We start from the raw sequence: 21,256 nt of genomic DNA, 5'->3' as shown, positions 1-21,256 counted from the left end.
TTACACTAATTCCCTGGTGTCTAGTGGGCTTTTCTGCCCCCCCTGTGGACGGACCGAAAGTCGACCGATCTGCCCCCAGGGGGGGGCAGAAAAGTCTTCCAAAAAATTATGCTCCCAAGGAAGCGACCCTTGCCCAAGGGGTCGCTTCCCAAATGAACAAAACGACATCCCTGGTGTCTAGTGGGCTTTTCTGCCCCCCCTGGGGGCAGTAACGGACCGAAAGTGGACCGATCTGACCCCAGGGGGGGCAGAAAAGTCTGAGCATAAATGATTCCCCCAGGGAAGCGACCCTTGCCCAAGGGGTCGCTTCCCAAATGAATAAAACGACATCCCTGGTGTCTAGTGGGCTTTTCTGCCCCCCTGGGGGCAGAAACGGACCGAAAGTGGACCGATGGGGCAGAAAAGTCTGAGCATAAATGATTCCCCCAGGGAAGGGACCCTTGCCCAAGGGGTCGCTTCCCAAATCAATAAAACGACATCCCTGGTGTCTAGTGGGCTTTTCTGCCCCCCCTGGGTGCAGAAATGGACCGAAAGTGGACCGATCTGCCCCCAGGGGAGGCAGAAAAGTCTGAGCATAAATGTTTACCCCTGGGAAGCGACCCTTGCCCAAGGGGTCGCTTCCCATATCAATAAAACGACATCCCTGGTGTCTAGTGGGCTTTTCTGCCCCCCCCCCTGGGGGCAGAAACGGACCGAAAGTGGACCGATCTGCCCCCAGGGGGGCAGAAAAGTCTGTGCAATAATTATTCCCCATGGGAAGCGACCCTTGCCCAAGGGGTCGCTTCCCATATCAATAAAACCACATCCCTGGTGTCTAGTGGGCTTTAAGGTGGACCGATCTGCCCCCGGGGGGGACAGAAAAGTCTGTGCAATAATTATCCCCCCTGGGAAGCGACCCTTGCCCAAGGGGTCACTTCCCAAATGACGAAATGGACATCCCTGGTGTCTAGTGGGGCATCCCTGCTCCACGATCGCGACGCTGTGCGCGATCGTGGGACAGGAATGCCCAGCATTGAGACATCAGGGGAGAGGAAATACTCTTTCCTCTCCCCCGATGCCTCAAGGCCTTTGAATTCCGCCCCCCCACCACACCGCAGCAAAACACTCACCCTCCCCGTTGGACGCGCTGGAAGAAATGAATTCCAGCGTGTCCAACGCTTCCTGATGACGCCGGCGCGCGCTGTGCGCGCTGACATCATCAGGAAGCGTGGGGGGGGTCAGGGGTGGCAACGGAAACTCTTCCGCTGCCATCCCCCTCTGTGGGGGCACGATCGATGCCCCAGGGGGGAAGCGCCAGCGCTTCCCCCAGGGGCTGTGCTCATGACGGAGCGGTTCTGTCATGAGCACAGCTCAACCGATGCTCATGACGGAACCGCATCGAAGGGGTTAAAAAGCAGATTGTCGATTGATGGAGGGAAGTTTCCAGACGAGACCATAGAGCGTGCGCCCCGGGTTGCAAACAGCCGGGGTTGCGCCACTGGCGTTATTTCTGGCGCAAACCAGAGCGCAGAATATTGGTTTTTCGGTTCAATTGCACCCCTCCACGCCCTCTCCTCGCCAGCCTTCCTCCCTCCCCGGCTTTGATCGCTGAGCTGTGGGTTTTTCTCTCTAACTGCCCAGCAGCATGATTGATTACCAATTACAGACTCTTGGCGGGTTGATCGTCCTATCTTCCGAGTCGTAACACTCTCTCCCTCTCGCCTCCTGCCCCCCTCAGGCTCCTACACTCCCCCTCACCTCTCTCCCACTTTTTTTGTAGGTGGCTCTATGCGTGGGTGGCTCTGTCTGTGTGTGGGTAACTCTGTGTGTGTGAAGGTGGCTCTTTGTGGGTGGCTCTATTTGCGTGTGGGTTGCTCTATGTGAATAGCTCTGTGTAGGTGGCTCTGTGTGGGTGGGTGGCTTTGTGTGTGTGGCTCTGTGTGTGGTTGCAAATGCAATAGGTTTCAAATAAGAGGGATAAAGGGGGGCGTTTTCCACTCAAGGGAGTGGGAGGTCCAGACTGGTAAAGTGCCCCAACAGTGAGACTCTCAAGAAGAATGTTACCAGTTGTTCCTCAATGGAAAGAGAAGAGTGGAGGTGAATCGGTAAGAGAGCCTAATAGGACTACATGTACGCTATGTGTAAAGTGGGTAATCCTTTTGTTGGATATTAATGCCCTCACACACCCTTTCAGGTGTCATGCTTCATCATCTGGGCTGCTCCTCGTCGGGCCGGCGGTGCAATGCCCAACGGGCTCCCTAAAATGGGCACTTTATCGGAGTTCTTTTAATCCAACAGCCGTTTGGTGAAGTGCGGGTGTGGGGGCCTGATTATTGTAGATACGAAAAAGTGATTTAAAACAGGGTCGAGAGTACCAGTGTGGGAATTCAATTTTATTCTAAAGGTCTCCTTCCCTGATTAAAAGGTGTGTGTGGCACTCGGTAGAGTGTAATGTCTCTAATTAGAGTGCATGAGATTGGTGGTCAACATATTTCTCGCTCAGAGCTCGTGCGCTCGCGATTCGTCAGGACCTATAAAACTATCTACAAAAAAGGGGGGGACTATACAGAATATTGGTCTCCTAGTCACAATAAGTAATGTGAAAAAATCATTTTGCTAGAATACCTGTCATGGTCTGGTGCTACCTGTAAGAGAGGGAGGACGGTAGATTAAACAGATCATTGTTAAGACATATATGACCACAGGTAATAGATAAAAGCATAACAAACAAAAAGGCTTTCAAGGTGATTCATCTCCATCACATTTATAAGGATCAGTGGTGACTACTGATGCATGAGCGTCAAAAAACCTGCTCATATAAGGTGGTGTACCATCAAAGTGAACTACAGTGACTATTCACCTATGTGGAACAAAAAAAAATTTTTAATAAATAAAAGCGGCAGAAAATATCGTTGGACTCACCCTATTCAGCAGGACTGCGGACCACAACAGTACTTGGTGGACTCAGCGTGAGCCAAAGGATCTCTAAAAGTAGGTCTAAACCAAAGGGTAGTAATGAACTTAATGGTGTTGAACAGGGGAGGGAGAGTCACAAGTCACAGCAGATAGACATGAGGACACATGGAGCAGTAATAATACAGACAATAACTGATTAATTAACCACATAGACAGGCTGTGATCCAAAAGGGTATAAAATGGATACAAGGTAAAGACCCTTTTAAACAAAGGCTATCATCCAGCGTGCCTATAGGAACCTGTATTATGGACAGTTGCTTAGATCTAATGTGTGTGAGCGCTATCCCACCTGCTCGCAATAAGCGTAGTGTTCCTTGCTAATGGACCAAGTAAATGAAGAGCTACGAGTTAGAGTTGTAAGTTAACCAAACCACCGGTGCTTCACAAGTAATGGAGAGCCTGGCGTTTGAAGGGAACCTGTAAGATGGCGCTAGCGGTGGTGTTACTTAATTATTACGTGGTCTTAAAAGTATATGAGGTGGTTTCAGGATTAAAAAGAAAACGTATGTTGTACTCACGTCTGCCCCACTCACACTACGTTTCTAGACCTACCCGAGCCACCGAGTCTGGGAGGTAGCGTCCTGGATGCTGTGTGGAGATTATGTGCATCCGGTCACGTCACGTGATTAAGTCACGTGATCGCAACTAATTCACGGACAAGAAACGAATTAAGCGTATCAAAACAGGAGTTATATATCAGTTCAAAGTGAAGATGCGCCGTGCTATAAATCATCCTCGGAGTCTCAAAAAATATAAATTAGTTTCACTCCAGTAAAGACGGAAAGACAACAGTGTCGGCCATCTTGGATTGGGAGGCGTGGTTGTAAATAAAGTTAATCTTCACTGTCATAAGTGGAAGAAACTGCAAAAGATTGAAGAAGGATGTAAGAGTAACCTAAATAGGATGTGACAAGGGATAGGGTTGGTACCACGAAGCCTATAAAATCATTGAGAGAGGCAAATAATTACAGCAAGTATTCCTAAGACTTAGGAAAAAGGTGGGTGGCAGGATTAATGAAGGACACAAATTAAAATTAAAAAGTATGCCGAGATCATGTCAATCTAGAGCTTGAGTGACCCCCATGGAATATCGTCATTGAGCCCAATGACATTAGAAGACAGACGGTGTATCCATCTCTGTTCCTTCTTAAAAAGATTGTGTTGAGATAAATGAGGGTTGGCTTCTAGAATAAGCCATTTAACAGAATCTGGTGAGTGTTGCTTCTCTAAGAAGTGGGCACTGATCTTGGTGTTCTGTTTATGGCACCGAAAATTGCTGCGATGTTCCGAGATTCGCAATTTTATCGGTCTGGTCGTCATCCCTATGTAATACAAGTTGCAGGGGCATGTAATGAGGTATATGCAGTTGTTGGTATTGCAGTTTGTATGTGACCTCAATTCCCAGGTGAAAGTAGTGTTGAGGGTGATGGTTTTATGTATGGATGTAAACGTGCAGGCAGTACACATACCACACGGAAAGTGTCCTTTTACTGCAGGTAATTGCCATAGTGTGCTCTGTGTAGGTTTGGTTTTGGATCTGGGTCTGGTTTGAATAACCAAGTCCTTAATATTTTTGGAGCGCCTGTATGCAAACCTGGGTGGTTCAAGATTCATCGCTCCAGTATTAAGGATGTTCCAATGTTTCTTTAAAACCTTAGTCACTTGATTGGTGTTGGGTGAGAAAGTTGTGACACAGGTAAGGATGTCGGAGATAGTTGTGGTGTTTTCTCTGGGTTCCAAAAGGGCTTCTCTGTTATTATTCCTGGCCCGTTTTTTGGACTTAGTGATACTCTTCAGTGGGTATTGTCTTTCCCTTAGGTTATGGGAAAGAATTTCTGCTTCACTTTTGAAAGCATCAATTGTACTGCAGTTCCTCCTCAATCTAAGAAACTGCCCAAAGGGTAAATTCTCTTTGAGAGGTCTGGGATGATGGCTGGTGAAATGTAGCAGGCTGTTGCGATCAGTGCTTTTCTTGTAGAGAGTCGTGGAGAGAATACCCTCGGTCAACCTGATGGTTAAATCGAGGAATGCAATATGGGAGGGGGATGCTGTGATTGTGAAGTTAAGGTGGGGATTCAGATGATTGAGCCATATAAAAAATGCTTCATAGCTCGTAGAATCTCCTGACCAAAAAATCTAAATGTCATCTATGAATCGTCTCCATAGTAGAATGTTATGACGATATGGATTTGTATCACAGAAAATATGTATCCCCTCAAACCAGGCCATGTATAAACAGGCCAGACTCGGAGCAAAGGTACTTCCCATGGAAGTACCTTGGGTCTGGTGGTATAGTTGGCCTTTGAACTCAAAAAAGTTCTCTGTCAGGGCTAAGGTGGCACACTCAATGATGAAGGACACTGGAGTTGGCGATTCCCAAGGTTCACGTCCAAGTACTTCCTCAATCACTTCAAGGGTTGCCCTTTGTGGGATGTTTGTATACAGGGCTTCAACATCTAGAGTGATGAGGAAGTTGATGTTGTGGGTATCCTGGGTCTGGTCCAGTAAGCGTAAAACGTCCGTCGTGTCTTGTATGTATGACGGTGTACGTTTGACTAGGGGTTGCAAGAAATGATCGCAAATTTGCGATAGGGGTTCAAGAACTGGGTTAATGCCCGATACTATGGGGCGTCCGGGCACCGGTGTGACCCCCTTGTGAATCTTTGGTAGAATATAGAAATAGGGGGTCCTCGGTTCTTTTTTGATTAAGAAGGAAGCCTCCTTCTCACTTAGCCAACCGTTGCTCTCTGCTGAGTCAACTAGACCAGTAATAGTCGTTTTTAGTCGTTCGGTGGGGTTGTTCGGAATCGGGGTGTAGTACTTCCTGTTGCCCAATTGTCGCAAACACTCGTTGTCATAATCAGTGGTTGTCATTATGACAGTGGCCCCACCTTTATCGGCCTGTTTGATGCAATAGGTCTCGCATTTGAGAGAGATTAAGCTATTGACATTGTAAATAACAATGCCATTTCTTTAAATGTTTTAAAAACATAAACAAAAATAATGTCATGAGCAATGCCAATAGCTCTAACTTTAACAATGCCGAGACCATTGCATTGTAAATGCTTGTTTTCTGATGTTAACACTGGTTTCTGGCTATAGTCAGGCTGGGTCCCTGCTAATCAGGGCCCCAGTCTCTCTGTTCTCTCTAAACGACTTGGAGTGCATATTAGATGCACTAGTGATTGGATACTGTGGTACCTTATGAGCCCCTAGTATATGGTACCTTAGGTACCAAGGGCATAGGTACTTCACAGGCCTACCAGGGGCTGAAGCATGTGTATTATGCCACCCCTGGGAAGCAGACTAAATCTGACACCACAGGCCTGCTACTGCAGCCTGGGTGAGGTAGTGTTAGCACTCCTCACTGAGGTATAGGTTCCTATATCTCACCATACACACACATATAAACCTATCAGTCACCCCTCAGGCAGGCCCTATCAATCCTAAGGGCAGGGTGCTTGGTTTACAATGTGAGGGTGTGCCTCTGCCTGAGCATGGCCCCTCTGCAGCTGTTTGTGTATGCGGTTAAACCATATACTCTTAAGTGCATTATAACCTAGCGGTAAATGTTAACTTTGGAATGACTGCATCAAAACCTGTCGTGTTTGGTGTTAAACATCTTGGAATCAGTCAGTCAAAGGCTTTATTTTGATAAAAACTTATCATAAAAGCTTCACAATTAAAAAGAATTTGATTACATTTGACCTTAAAATCCAATTTTTTCAGTAAAAGGAAGAAGCATATCATAAATAATTATTAAAAACAGATTAAACAATTCCTTTAAGCCTTTTGCTTCTGATACACCAAGCCCATGATAAAAATTTTGAAAGGGCACAAGCATACAAAGGGCGAGAGTCTGACATTAGAATACGTAGTGCCTCAATGTGATGCCTGGTTCCTAACGAGCGACACAATTGCTTAAGCCATCTTTTAAGTTTGAAAGAAAAATGTTATTGAAACAAATAAAGGTATCCATATTGTAAGCAATAACAATAAGTACATATCAAGGTAATCCATTGACATAGAACAAAAAGAAAACGATAATTTCATGCCATCACATTACAATAGACTTATACTGCTTAAAAATAAAAAGACAAACTCATGAGTAGAAGATATGCTAGCGATGCAAAGAAAATGACTCAAAACAGTGTTAAAAATTTGGAAATAAATATGGGAACGCATAAGGGGTTCATGGGGGCTTCAAGACCTCTGGTTGGGACGGCTTTAGCTGAGAGGATTTTTTGGCACACAAATCGAGGTACAGTGTAACAGGGGACCACAGGTCCAGACGTTTCGTTGCCAACTGCACTGGATATACAAAGGAGGTGTCTAGCCTGTGATTATGGCAAATTACATACCACCACGCCTTATAAGAGATTTTAGTAGAGTCCTTCCAATTAACCGTGATCTGCTGAAATGCAGCCGCTAACAACAAATCAACAATTTTAATATTACCTGGGACATTCTCCCAGCATGGTGAGAGACTCCCCAAGAAAATATGAGGGATAGAAAAGGGAAATGCAGTGTCAAAAATTAAATTTATTTGGGACCAAACTCGCTCCCAAAAGCTTTGCACAAGTGGGCATAGAAACAGCGCATGAAATATGTCAGCGTTTGGGGACGAACATGACCAGCACGTATCTGGAGTAGATGCGAATCTTCTGCTCAAAGCACTTGGTGTAAGTAAAATACGATTGTACACAAAAAATAGCGTTTGTGTGAGGTTTGCTGCCCTGGAGGATTTACGCAACTTGAGCCAGATCTTATTCCAAAGAGGAAGTGGCCATGAAAGTTGAAAATCGCGCTCCCAAGCTTCCTCCACCTTAGATTTCTGTCTAGGAACGTCTGCTCCTTGTAAGTGTTTATATATGCTAGAAGCCGAGGGTTTAGACTTAAGTAGGGAGGGGAGTTGTGAGGGAGAAGTCTGGGAAGTGGGGACCTGAGGCGAAGCAGATAGGTGATCAAACCTATCCATCACAGCCGACTTGAGTAAAGGATATTTATGCGTGAATGAGGCAGGCAAGTCAAAACGCTGTTTGAGTAAGTGAAAGGACATAAACTTTGAATCTGAGAAAAGCTGGTGTATCCATATTAAGCCCTTTCGACGCCAGGTCTTCCAAAAGAATGGTTTGCCACGAACAACCAAGTCTTTATTATGCCAGATTGTTGAGTTTAGGAAGTAGTCAATCGAATCTGGGGGAGGAGAAGGAGAGGACAGCAGGAGCTTGGAAGTCAATTTAATTATAGGAGAGGACACCGCCTGCGGTTGGCGTGAAAATGAAAGGTATTCAGAGAAGGAGAAAGGAGAGAGGAAAAGACGCTCTATCCTAAGCCATAGAGGGCAATTCTCCGAGGGGTCGAGCAACCAAAGTGAGGCTTGTCGTAAAAGGAAAGCTTTTTGATAAACCTGAAAATCAGGAAAATTAACTCCTCCCTCAGCTTTTGGGCGAATTAACTTAGCTAATGACATACGAGGTCGTTTTGAATTCCACAAGAAGGAAGAGAGGGCGGAATTAATTTTTTTAAAGAATTTGGCCGGAATGGGGACTGGAATGTTGGATATGGTGTATAGTACAATGGGTGCAAGCATCATCTTTATGGTGTCTAGCCGGCCCCACCACGATAAGTACAGTGGATGCCACCTGGCCGTTAAATCAGTGATTTTTTGTAGACATTTGTTTAAACATAGCGCTACTGTGTCAGATATTGAGGGAGTGATATACATGCCTAAATATCTAATATGAGAGGGGCTCCACGTAAAATTTGAGGCGCTGAAATCTGCTTTAAATGTGTATTTGGTCAGGGGGAGAATCTCACATTTATCGCTATTCAATTTGTAGCCAGAGATGTTAGAATATGCCTGTACATCCATCGAAAAGGCAGGAACAGAAACACTAGGGTTGGACATAAAAAGTAAAATGTCATCTGCATAGGCAGCTAATTTAAGGTGAATGTTCGTTGATTGAAAGCCGAATAAATTTGGATTCTGACGAAGCTTAGAGAGAAAGGGCTCCAAAGCTAAATTAAAAAGAAAAGGAGAGATAGGACAGCCCTGACGAACTCCCCTGCCCAAATCAAAATATGAGGAAATCAGACCATTGGCACAAATAGCCGCACGCGGGTTGGAATAAAGGAGAGAAATCAAGGACACAAACTTGGGACCGAAGCCAAACCAACGAAGAGTATAAAACAAGTACTTCCATTCAACCCTATCAAACGCCTTCTCGGCATCAAGCGCTATTGCCGCTAGGGGGTGCTTCAAGGACGAGGATTTGGTCAAGACATCAAAGAGAAGTCTAGTATTGTCCGTGATAAATCTGCCTTTAACAAAGCCCGATTGTTCCACTTCTAGTAAGTCAGGCAAGTAGGAGTCAAGACGTATGGCTAAGGCTTTTGAGAAAATCTTATAATCTATATTAACTAAAGAAATAGGCCTGTAATTTTTGCAGTGTCTATGATCTTTCCCTTCCTTCGGTATCAAACATATGTGTGCTTCCGAAAAAGAGCCTGAAGAACAAGCCAGTGTGCTGAAGGAAGCTATAAGGGAATGCAACTTAGGTAACAGGAGCTTAGAAAAGTGTTGAAAGAACTCTACTGTGAAGCCATCAGGCCCCGGCGCCTTATCTTTCTTAAGCAGCTGGAGTGCCGCTGACAATTCTTGGTGCGTTAGATCGGACTCCAGGAGAGCGAGATCCGACTGATGACAAGGAGGAGTCTGAAGTGTTGAAAAAAACTGGGAAAGAGAGTCATCAGAGGGCTGCGATTCCGAGGTATATAGGGATTTATAAAATAGGGAGAATTCGTTCAGAATATCCGAATCTTTAAATTTTAAATCCAGGCATTCATCATAGATAGACTCGATATTAAGTCTGTTCTGTTTAACTTTCAGGTAGTTAGCTAGTATCTTTCCTGCCTTGTTTTTGCCCCCATAAAATTTAGCACTGGACTTTAATAAGTACAAAGAAGCATCCTCCGTAGATTTCTTGTTAAATGCTAATTTGGCGTTAATGAGGGCCGTGAGGGATTGGCTCGAATGCGAAGTGTAAAAGGAGTGTTCCAGTGCTTTGATGTCCCGTAAAAGGTCAGCAGTAAATTTGCGGGAAAGTTTCCGCCTCTTTGCAACAAAGTCAATCACGAAATCTCTCGCTGAGGCCTTGAAAGCATCCCAAATGGTGGAGAAGGGCATGGATTGGTCAGTATTAAACACAAAAAACTCTTCAAAAAAAGTAGTAAAAGCGGCGGTAAATTTCGGGTCCAGAAGGAGGGTATTGTTAAAGCGCCACCTCTTAGGACCTGTGGCTCGAGGGAGAATTTCGAGTCCAATTGACACAGGGGCATGGTCTGATAACAAAATAGGGCCAATTTCTGCATGTGTAAGGGTTTGTGAGATAGAATGAGAAACAAAAATGTAGTCAATTCTCGATTGGGTGTGATGTGAGGGGGAATAAAAAGTGTACTCCCTGGTGGTTGGATTACAGAGACACCAGGCGTCAAAGAGTTGGTGCTGGGAGATAACTCGGACAAATGATTTCTGGGGTCTGTTGGGGATATAAGGTACCTTGGAGTTTCTATCAATAAAGGGGTCAAAAACCTGATTACAATCACCAGCAAAAATAAAATTATCTTCCAAACCAAGGGCAATCTGAGCAGCTAAGGTGGACCAAAAAGATGGTTCTCCGCAGGTTGGGGCGTATACATTGAACAAAGATACAGGAACCCCTTTGAAGGACAATTTGACATTTAACCATCGTCCGTCAACATCTGAATTCTGAGACAATAATGTAAGTGGAAGAGATTTACGGCAAAGAATCATCACACCATTCCGTTTGCCATCCCCAGGAGAGAAAAAGACCTCCCCCACCCAGCCCCTTTTCAGCTTTAACGATTCATCAGCGGAGAGGTGAGTCTCTTGCAAAAAGACAATGTCCGCATTTAATTTGGCCAGATGGGTCAGGATCCTTTGCCGTTTAATGGGAGAATGTAAACCCCTAACGTTCCATGTAACTAGTTTCAAAGACATGAGCAATCATAAGTAAAACAGAATGCAATTAGGAAGCATAAAGTCAATGCAGTACAAAATCCGTAGAAAATGGAAAAAATGCATGGCACAAAAGAGATCTTCTGATTAAAGAGAGGGACAGAAGAAAAAGACAAAGCAAGGATTGAGAAGAGGATAAAGATAAGTAAGAGAGAGGAAATCGGAGCAGTAGGGATACCATAAAGGCAATGAGATACGCATGAAAGAGCAAAACACCAAAACAAAAACCTTACAATAGAGAGGACGCAAAACAAAATGTAAAACATACCTACAAAAGGAGAGAATGGGTGGGAGGGTGGGTGAAACCACATGGAGCAGACACACGTCCAGGGAGGATCCGATGGGGAACGGGGAGGACCGTATGAGAAGACATTATAACTGTGAAACAAGAACATATGACATGAATTAATCTCAAGAAGCAACTGTGAACAAAAAGGTATCAGGAAAGTACGAGCCTAAAAAAAATATTGAAGAACAATACTGTAACAATGCAAAACCATTAATGCAGTGGAAATCGGCACAAAAAACTAGCACTATTATATAAAATAAAATGGAAACAACTTCGCCTAGCAAATGGAGAGACTGTGGAGCAGGAAGAATGATAGAAAGGCAAAAATATTGAGTAACGATTAAGCAACATGTGAGGAGGATGCTTCCGCAGAGGTGGTGGCATCCATCCTGTGTGAATCAATAAAGCTCTGCAGGCGCCCAGGATCTTCGTAAGTCGTAGTCCTATTATTGTACGTGACCTTGAAAAGAAAAGGATGAAAGAGGCCAAATCTGGCCCCCATAGAACGAAGATCAGGTCGAAGATTCAGGAAAGCATTGCGTCTGTCAGCAGTGGCCTTAGAGTAATCCTGCGCAAAAAATAACGTGGAGCCTGACCATGTGACACGCTGAAGAGCTTTGGCTGCCGCCAACACCTTTAGCAGATCCGTGTACTCTAAGAAATAGATAATGACACCCCTCGGTCGCTGGGGAGAGGAACCAGCAGAAGGAGCGCGCCCTAGCCTGTGGGCTCGCTGGATGTTGAGCATAGTTCCGTCTGACAAGTGAAGGACTTTAGGGAGGAAAGTCTTAAAGAACGCAATGGGGTCACTCCCTTCAAGTCCCTCCCCCAGGCCAAAAATGCGGAGGTTGTTCCTCCGGTTGCGGTTTTCAAGGTCTTCGACCTGTTTCTGGAGGTTGGCAATTTGCGAGTGCATGACAGGAACAGTTTTAGTAGTGTCGCTGAGGGTGGCAACATCATGCTCAACCGCTGTAAGCCTTGTATCGAGTTGCCCCCATTTGTCAGAGAGAGCTTGTAATGTGGAATTTGTTTCCTCCATAAAGGGTCTAAGAGCCCTTATCTCATGTAGCAAAAGTTCCATGGAGATGTCCGAGGATGCTTTGGGAGGCGAGGGAGGGTCTTTTTTTAGCCTCTTCACGTTCGACTTGGCAGTTGTAGCAGGTGCAGGATCCATCATCGAATGCTTGACCTCTTCCTCAGATAACTGCGAATCTTCCAGCTTGGAGAGTTGTGAGAATAAAGTAGAGTTTTTGATAAAAGAACGTGGCGGCAGGGACGGACTGGTATGAGCGCCCCGTGTCCTACCCATCAACTAGCAGGGCAAGTAACAGGGCACGCCACAAAAAAAAAGGAAAAAAGAAGAAACCACCGGCTATGGCACACAGTAGCTGGTCGTGAGTCAGCAAGCAGGGTGGAGGCGAGGACGAAGAGAGCAGACCAGAAAATATTTGCCAATAAGGTTACCAGAAACCACAATCCACCAAAGAAGTGGTCATGGAGAGTAACAGCGAGAAATCTTCGTGGGCTCCAAGCAAGACTGTGCAGACCCAGCCAGCGCCTGTCTAGAATTGGGCAGCAGAGACATACCAGGAGAAAGTAATGGGGTGAATCATCACCTAAAATGGCGGCCACTGCTAGCATCCATGCAGGCTGAGGTAAAAACAAAGACAGCAACAGAAAAAAGCCAGAAGAAACGGTCTTGCGGACATCATGAGTAGAGGAGATATCGATTGCCACTGGAATTATGTCTTTAAGCCGCTTTGTGGTAAAAGCTCGTGAAAGGAGAAGTCATTCCGCCGAAAATCAAAATGGCGGCCGCGCTGCCGCTGAGACGAGCAGACACTAATTACCTGACAAAGGTAAAGTAAATCGTCTCAAATCTATTCGAAAAACATTGTGCGCGGTGCAGGAGCAGTTCCGATGCTAAATGCTGCCAGCCGCTTCCCCAAAAATCATCGCGAAGTTGCACTCCTCCGCTCCGGGACCGGGAGCCTCACGGAGACGCGTCCATACTCCTTGGGCGTCAAGCCACGCCCCTCCTTAAGCCATCTACTTCTTGGATGTACATACTCCTGGCATTCAAACAGAAAGTGTGCCACAGACTCTTGTCTAGATGTGCAAAAGGTGCAAAATTCTGTGGTCTGGGCTGGGGGTTTCCACCGGGATGTAAAAGCATGAAGTGGAAGAGTCCCAGACCAAATTTAAAATAAAGGGTCCTGTCAAAAGGTCTCTCAATAATATCTAGATATAATTTCCGGATCGGCAAGTCCTTTAATTTCAGAAAGTCCTCCGTGAGTCTGCCCAATGTACAGTTAGTATTCCGTTGGGTCGCAATCCAGTTCCAGTATAGACTCTTAAGTGTTGCTTTTGGAGGGGAAGACCTATTTTCCCAGGCTACACTTAGCCCCAGATTGCACAGGAGGGCTTTCATGTCTCTTAACCATTTTATCCTATGCCACCCGGGAAGTGACATAACTTCAGAGAGGCCTTTAGCATATTTAGCTAGCTCCGGGACTCGCCACAACCGAGCCCATAACAGTAGAGGTCGAAATTTTGCCAAATCACCAATGGGACAACAACCTAAGTCAAGCATCAATGGAATCATAGGGGTACCCTGGGGAAGTGACATAATGGCCCTACAGAACTTCCTCTCAGATCTTGACAGCTCGCCAGTGTTGCATGAGCCCCACAGCTCAGCCCCATAAAGAGCAGAGCTGGCTCCCCTTGCTGCATAGATTTCAATAACAGGGGCTATAGGTCTAATGGCACAGGAGCGCTGCTCCTTTAGAAGAGCCCCTGTTACCCTCTTATGGGCTAGCAGCATTTTACATAAATGAGGAGCCCACTGCATATTATGCGACAAACGGATCCCTAGATAATCAAACACATCCACCCTCCCCAGAGGTACGGCGTTCAACTTCGGGGGACGCACAGGTTTTTTGGGGGGATTCATCACAAGATATTTCGTTTTATCAGTGTTGATTACCAGGCCCCGTTCTACGCAAAAAAGCTGGAAGTTATTAAGTAATTTTTGGAGGCCCATTGGGGATTTGGACAGTAAGAGTGTGTCATCCGCGAAGAGGAGGGTAAGGATTCGCTCCCCCGCCAGGGATGGTTCGTCTGAAGGATCTATCAGCAGATGCTCGACCACACCGTTGACATATAAGGAAAAAAGGGTGGGAGCTAGAACACATCCCTGGCGAACCCCTCTCTCTACCGGGATTCTGCTAGTTTTCTCTCCGTCCCTGCCCCATCTAATCTGGGCAAAGGTATTTTCATGTAGCCTTACAATTAACAATACGAGGGCCTCTCAAAGAAATTCCTAAAATGTCAGGGCTATTCATTAGTTTAAGTTCTATGCGGCAGTTTAAGGCGATGCTTACCCAAATGAGTAGGCCTCCCGAAGGACGACCCTTCCCATTTCTGGGGAGTACTGCAGGGACAAAGTAGGTAACATAACCCACTCGATAAAGTGGTTCTAAGCTCCAGGTCTCCTGAAACAGACAGATCTTGTGCGCCTCCACTAAGGCATTCCACTCTGGTAGACACAATTTCCTTTGGATGCCTGCTAGGTTCCAACTTAGGATCTTTAGAGTACCCATAAGATCATGAGCATCACTATTTTGGAGACTCGGGTATTCAATAGAGGGCATGGATGGAACAGGAGACATAACATCAGTAGAGGGCATAGACTGTACAATGCTAAGCCCTGATACGGGAGTAGGGCATGGACATGGAGCTGTGGCCTGCAAAATTTCTTGATCGATTGTCTTCGGGGTTGGAGTTATACAGTTAATATCTATGCTTTTATTAGTCATAGAGCTATCTATAGATTGTGGTGATTTGGGACTGGTGTGTTCAGTGCCCTCAGGGCCATATCCTGTGCACGATAATGGTCAATCCACTGCTTCTAGGCAGCTGAATCTATTAGCAACTGGTATGCCTCTCCAACCTACAGAAGGAACTGTATCTCTACCCTCATAGCCTGACCAATCATCCCACTCCCTTCTTCTATTCCAATTACTTACTTTTGGCCTGCTCCTATTAGGGGTGGCAGTGCAACAATTTGTAGGGGGATAGAAGAAAGAGAGCCTTCTCATCTCTATTCCATCATTCTTTCCCCACATACCACGACGGCAAATATAATCAGCCGTGCGCGGGTCGTGAAAGTTAACTATGACGCAGTCCCCCCGAGTCATTTTCTTCTCGTTTCCTAACCAGGGCACCCTGCGCACCATTAGGATCCTACTGCCGCAATGAGGTGGAAGCGGTCTGTTGGTAGTGAGCCAATGCTGTACCTTATTTTTTTAAGGACCATGTCGGTTCCTATGTATTTGGGCTTAACTCGGGAACACCGGTCATAATTACAACATATGAGTCTGCTTCTACTGGTAAATGTATGCGGTGCCCGCTCTCACCCCTATTCTTATCATTATTATGCACTGGCCCTGATGGTTTGGATGGTATAGCTTTCGTAATTTCGGAAGGGACTGGGGATTTAGATGGCTCTACAACCTTCTTCAATACGGCTGGCAGTGGCTTTGGTTTTATATTCGGTTCATTAGAAGGTGCTTTCAACACTTTCAGCTCTGCCATTGGATTTATATTATTTGCTTTTGGCTCCCCTGGTTTAACCAGCCCAGCACCCGTCGGAATCTTAGAAGATGCATTCATAGAAGCTATCTGCTTTTCAATATTTGAAAGAGATAGTTCTATGGGTTGCATATAAATTTTAATGAGTTCTCCTAATCTGAGTAGAAGTTGGTTATTAGCCTCACAAACTTTACAACCCTCAACCAAACTACCAGGCTCACTAGGATTAGTAGGATTCGAGGAAAGGGCTGATATATCCGTAACTATGTTAATTGAGCCACTCTGTGTGAATGCATTTTTACTTAGCGTATGAGTAGTGGTTTTTTTTATTGGATTTACGTTTACATTTTTTCGCTTCCCTAGGCTTCTTCCGTTTTGGGATAGCACCCTCCCTCTTCCCCCTTAAATGCTCAATAATGGGGACCTCCTGCCTCGGGCTCGTAAAAAGTTCAGGCGTCCTCTCGAGCGCCTCACTTAATTGCATGTCCGAGAGCCAGAGATGCCGAAAGATCAACCATATTTGGCACACCATGTGTTTCAGCTTGAACTTCAATTAGAGGCCTAATATCCCTTAGGTTTGTGGGTGTCTTGGCTAGTGCCAGAGGGCCTATTGAAGATCGCCTGGCTAAAGCCAAATCCTGAGAAACCCTACGCTCCAAAAGTGATATACCTTGATTAATCGCCTCATTTGCCCTGGTAATATATTGATCGATTGGGCCAGATGAATGCACTGCCCCATGTGCAGTTTTGCTCCTACTACCCCTAGTCATCATGCCAAAGATAATACAATATGGACTGCCAGATAGTGAAACCAAAAATTAGCAGATAACAGTTAAGCAGTTGGAAGAAATATAACATGTGACAGGACGGCAAATCATAGAGAACATAAAAGAGGGGGGGCCCAGTCCAGTCTTACCCGGTCTTTAACGGGCTTAAACGGGCCCGCCCTTGGCCCGGGCTTCGGAGCACTCCGGGGGCTTAAATGCAGCCCGGGCGCTGCCAGGTGATGTCAGCGGCTAGCGCCCGGAGCAAGGAACGCCGGGAGATGAGGTTTAAAGGTCCGTCCCCCTCACGGCGGCGAAAAATGCAGAAAACCTCTGTTTTTGGCTCCCAGGTCAGGCCGTTCCCCTCACGGCAGTCTTTCAGGTGATTCCTATGGCACCAAAGTTGAAAGGCTTAAGGGCGCTAACAGTGCTTACTTTAATTGCTTGCCTTACAAGGTGGCATTGACTGTGGCGTCGTCTTTCTCCTCCACTCTGCTGCTCACAATCGTGTGAGGTATCGGTAGGAAGGACCACAAGGGTCAGCGAGACAGCAGGGGCACAACGCGGCAGCAGCAGTCCGGCGAATTGACTGGTGCAAGGTGGCCACTATAACTAGTGACCAGCATATGCCAGGCCAACTTCTCACAATTCCCAAAAAAATAACCTTATTCAAGAAGTATTTGTTACTAAAGCTAGACCTCTACCGAAGACTTCCTGTCTGTCTTAGATGATGTATTTTCTCAGTTGCCTTGGAACTACTTACCTGGAAGGTCTGGCCAACTTGTCATGTTACTTAAATATAGTGATGAGAAAAGGGACATGCAGAATTCAGATACACGCCAGTCTTGTGATAAACGTTGTGACAGAAAATACTAAACAGTTACATTTACTAACTTGCTAAACCCAACAGATGTGATAAAACCTTAGACAATATTCAAAGGAAGGAATAAAATTGCCAGGATCACGCTCATTCAACAGAGACCCTGCAGGAACATCTTTCATAGTCAGTGTCAATGCCTGCCTCATTACTAATTAACACCTTATAATACATTGGAGCCTGCAATCCCTGTGTAAAAGTCTAACCCTAATTTCTTTATCACAGCTGACTCATGAAATCTCTAGTCACCTATAATAAAGAAATGACTTCGCTGCTCAACTGTAACACTTATTACAGTAGAGTTCTGATGTCAAAAATGCCTACAGCCAGAGCCATCAGTCAAAGTGAGCATCAGGACATGAAACATAATTAAAGCTGAAGTTTAAACAGAGAAAAACGAAACCTGACTTTTCTTTCATCTGATTTGTTTTTCTAGATAAACAATGATCAGTGGAAAGAAGACATTAACGGCAACATGTTTATGTTTTGCGTAATTTAGATAATTTTCATGAAAGACTCTCTCTGCATGTTTTTATACATTCTGAACTGCAGTGTTTTATAAAAAAAAATCTGACTTGCATTAAAATGGTTTTATCATATTTTGCATCAAACATGTAACTGCTTTTCGTTTTTTTTAATTTTGAACTACAGCTTCTACTTTCATTCCTAATGTCTACAAACATCATACCTCTTTCATATTAAAAAGCAACACACCAAGGATTTAAGCGGTTAGTGGGAAGGGTGATGGTGTTACCATGTACTATAAGGAATAAGGTATCCCCTGATGTAATGTACATAATAAGGAAATTCTGCATCACTTAAAAGTGCATGTCTACCCTTTTAATTACACGGAATCCTGCCCTATGGGCTACCTAGGACCTACCTTAGGGGTGACGATATGAGATAAATGGGGCATGTAAGGCTTAACAAGGGGGGTTTAAAGCCAAGTCAACATGGCAGTTTAAAACTGCATTCAAGCTACAGTGTTTTATGGTGCTACTTAAGTGTGTTGCACAATAACTGGGTATATGGTATACCACTCCATAAGTGACTTATAGATAAATTAAATATGCCAATTGGTTATAGGCCACTCTAGCCATGTTTTAAGGAAGTGAGCACAAACACTTTAGCACTGGTTGCAGTCCTAAGTAAAAAAAGAAATAATAAGTTCCGCAGAAATGGAGGAGGTGAGGTAAAAAGTTTGGGGAAGACCAACCTTATACTAATAGGTCTAACACTTACCATCTTCACAAATTGTGTTTCCACAACAGATTCTCAGCGCTGTCAGGGGTAGCATTTTTGGATTTGCTTACTCATTAAGTTGTACATGATCATCTTAAATCAACATTTACGGGTAAAGATGGAGTTTTGCTCATGGCCTGCCACTAACGTCTGTCTTCGCTCTGACAAAAATATACATCTGATTACAAAACACACTTTCATAATGTTGTAGACAGAAAAAACAATCACCTTAAAACGTGTTCTTGCGATATCCTTGGTGACAACTGTCTTGCAGGCAAATGTGTAAATGTACGGTATTTTGGATTATAAACACAGGGCCTCATTTATGAAAAGTGACGCATCGCTGCGAGAAAACAGCGATGCGTCACTTTTCATTGTGCCCTCCTTGCGACACCAATGATGCGTCATATTTACAGTATGACGCATCATGTCGCAAGGAGTTACAGATATGTCAGTATTTCTGACGTATCTGTAGGCGCAAAAATTACGCATTGTTGGAGTGTGTCACGAAAGTGACGCAACTCCATCAATGGGTCATTTCACATGGGCAAGTCCCCTGTGAAATATGCCTGCGTCAGTCTTACGCCTGCCATGAGGCAGGCGTAAGATATTGATGCATTTGCGTCCTAGAAGTGGAGCAGTGAAATCTTGTAGATTTCACTGCGTCCCTTCTATGTCCCTTTCGTACATCAGAACGCCCCCCCTGCATACATTATACCTGGCGCAGGTATACTGTGGCGCAGGGGTTTACAAAGTGACGCATCTACTTAGATGCGTCACTTTGTAAATATGTTGCAACATGGCGCATTTTTGACGCCGCTGGTGCGTCATAAAAAGTGACGCACCGGCGATGCAAAAGTGACGCAAGGGCTCATAAATAAGCCCCACAGGATTAGCTGTCTTTGACCCAACAAGTGACAAGGTAAAAGGTGAGGTACACAATTTGTAACATAAGTTGATCCGTTAAGCAATCAATTGGAGTGGGGCGAACGTAACCAGATTAAAGAAAATAGTGGTTGAAGAGAAGCCTTTAAATAAGTTCAAGATTTAAATCTGAGCATCAATAACATAAAAGGCAAAGAAAAAAAATCCTATAGTTTGGGTTTAAAGCACCTCATTAGTGACACACCATTGTACTTCAGGGCTTCAAAGGAGAAGGAATAAATCACAACTGTAGAGGTTCCTCTCTGTTGTGGGAGTGCTGAATCATCGAACCTAGTGTAATAGACACCAAGGCCCCAATTATGAGTTGAGCTAAGCAGAATCCCCGTGAGGAATCCTGCTCAGCTCAATCATGTGTGCGCCTTTGTTCCCGCAGATCACCGGTTGCAGGAACAAAGGCCCCGGTTTTACAAGCTGGAAACTCCTGCCAGTAAAATTGTCTCGGGAAATGGCTGCTTAGCAGCTCATATTGTTCCCTGGCCCCACACGACCCTCAGCCAAGTCACAGGGGATGATAAAATGCACCCACTTGCCAGGAGACGGTATCCCCTTCCCTCCCTTACGCTTCCCAAACCCCTAAAACCTCCACTGTCCTGTACAGAAGCCACTGCACACATTTACCACCTCCTCAGAACAGGTAGTAAAACTACACATGAAACCTCTCAAAATAGGGAATGTCCTGTAGAGTGCAGAGTTCCACCAAGTAATTCTGAGTCTGCTTAGTTATTCCCCATTCCGAAGTACTTTAGGTCATAATTCCATAGTGCTGGTGTGGTGCTACCAAGCAATACTGTTCATTAAAGGTGTGGAGTTGTTACCCCACCAGCTCAAAATCAGGGCCACATAGGATAAATTGTGCAATTGTAAACCCTATTGAGATTATTACAATGTTTTTATAGTAATAAATAGAGGAAAAGGTCTGACTGATAACTCAACATATGATGATCTACATTAGTCATACACCTAATGTTCGAACATCTAGCACACGATGATCCAAGGGAAACTGTATTTTCTCGTAGTTTATTTAAGCACTTTCTGCTTGGTGGATTAAACATCAGCTGGAATTTTCTTCCACTTATAAATATTCTGCAATAAAAGTTGACTACTGCATTGTGACGTTGGTTCAATAAGAAAACGTTCACTGAAGCACTCATTCTGAATTTGGCTAAACTCATCGATTATTTGCCCTCCCTGCAAGTAATGAATCTCTGGTGCATTTTCCAGACTATGGAAATTCCTCTGATTACAAGTTTGCGAGGAAAAAAATGTGCAATTCTATAAACAAAGAAGGGTTTGTAACACTGCTTTCTGCTTGTATGAGATTTGCAGAATTGTGTTAGAGAAATATTGTTGGTGAGCACTGTTTGTAGCAAAAGGCAAAATATACTTATGTTTGCACAGAGATTCAAATTCTCGACCCCTCTAGGAATCATAGTCTTAGTGGAGCTGAAATAAAATCTGGAAAATATTCATACTTTCTTTAAAGACTGAAGATGGAACTTTGCACAACTCTGCAGATCCACACACATCTACTATGTGTTAGTCTTAGGCTG

This window comes from Triturus cristatus, chromosome 3_1, assembly GCF_964204655.1.
Source record: "Triturus cristatus chromosome 3_1, aTriCri1.1, whole genome shotgun sequence".
Taxonomy (NCBI): domain Eukaryota; kingdom Metazoa; phylum Chordata; class Amphibia; order Caudata; family Salamandridae; genus Triturus; species Triturus cristatus.
This window is presented reverse-complemented; position numbering follows the sequence as displayed.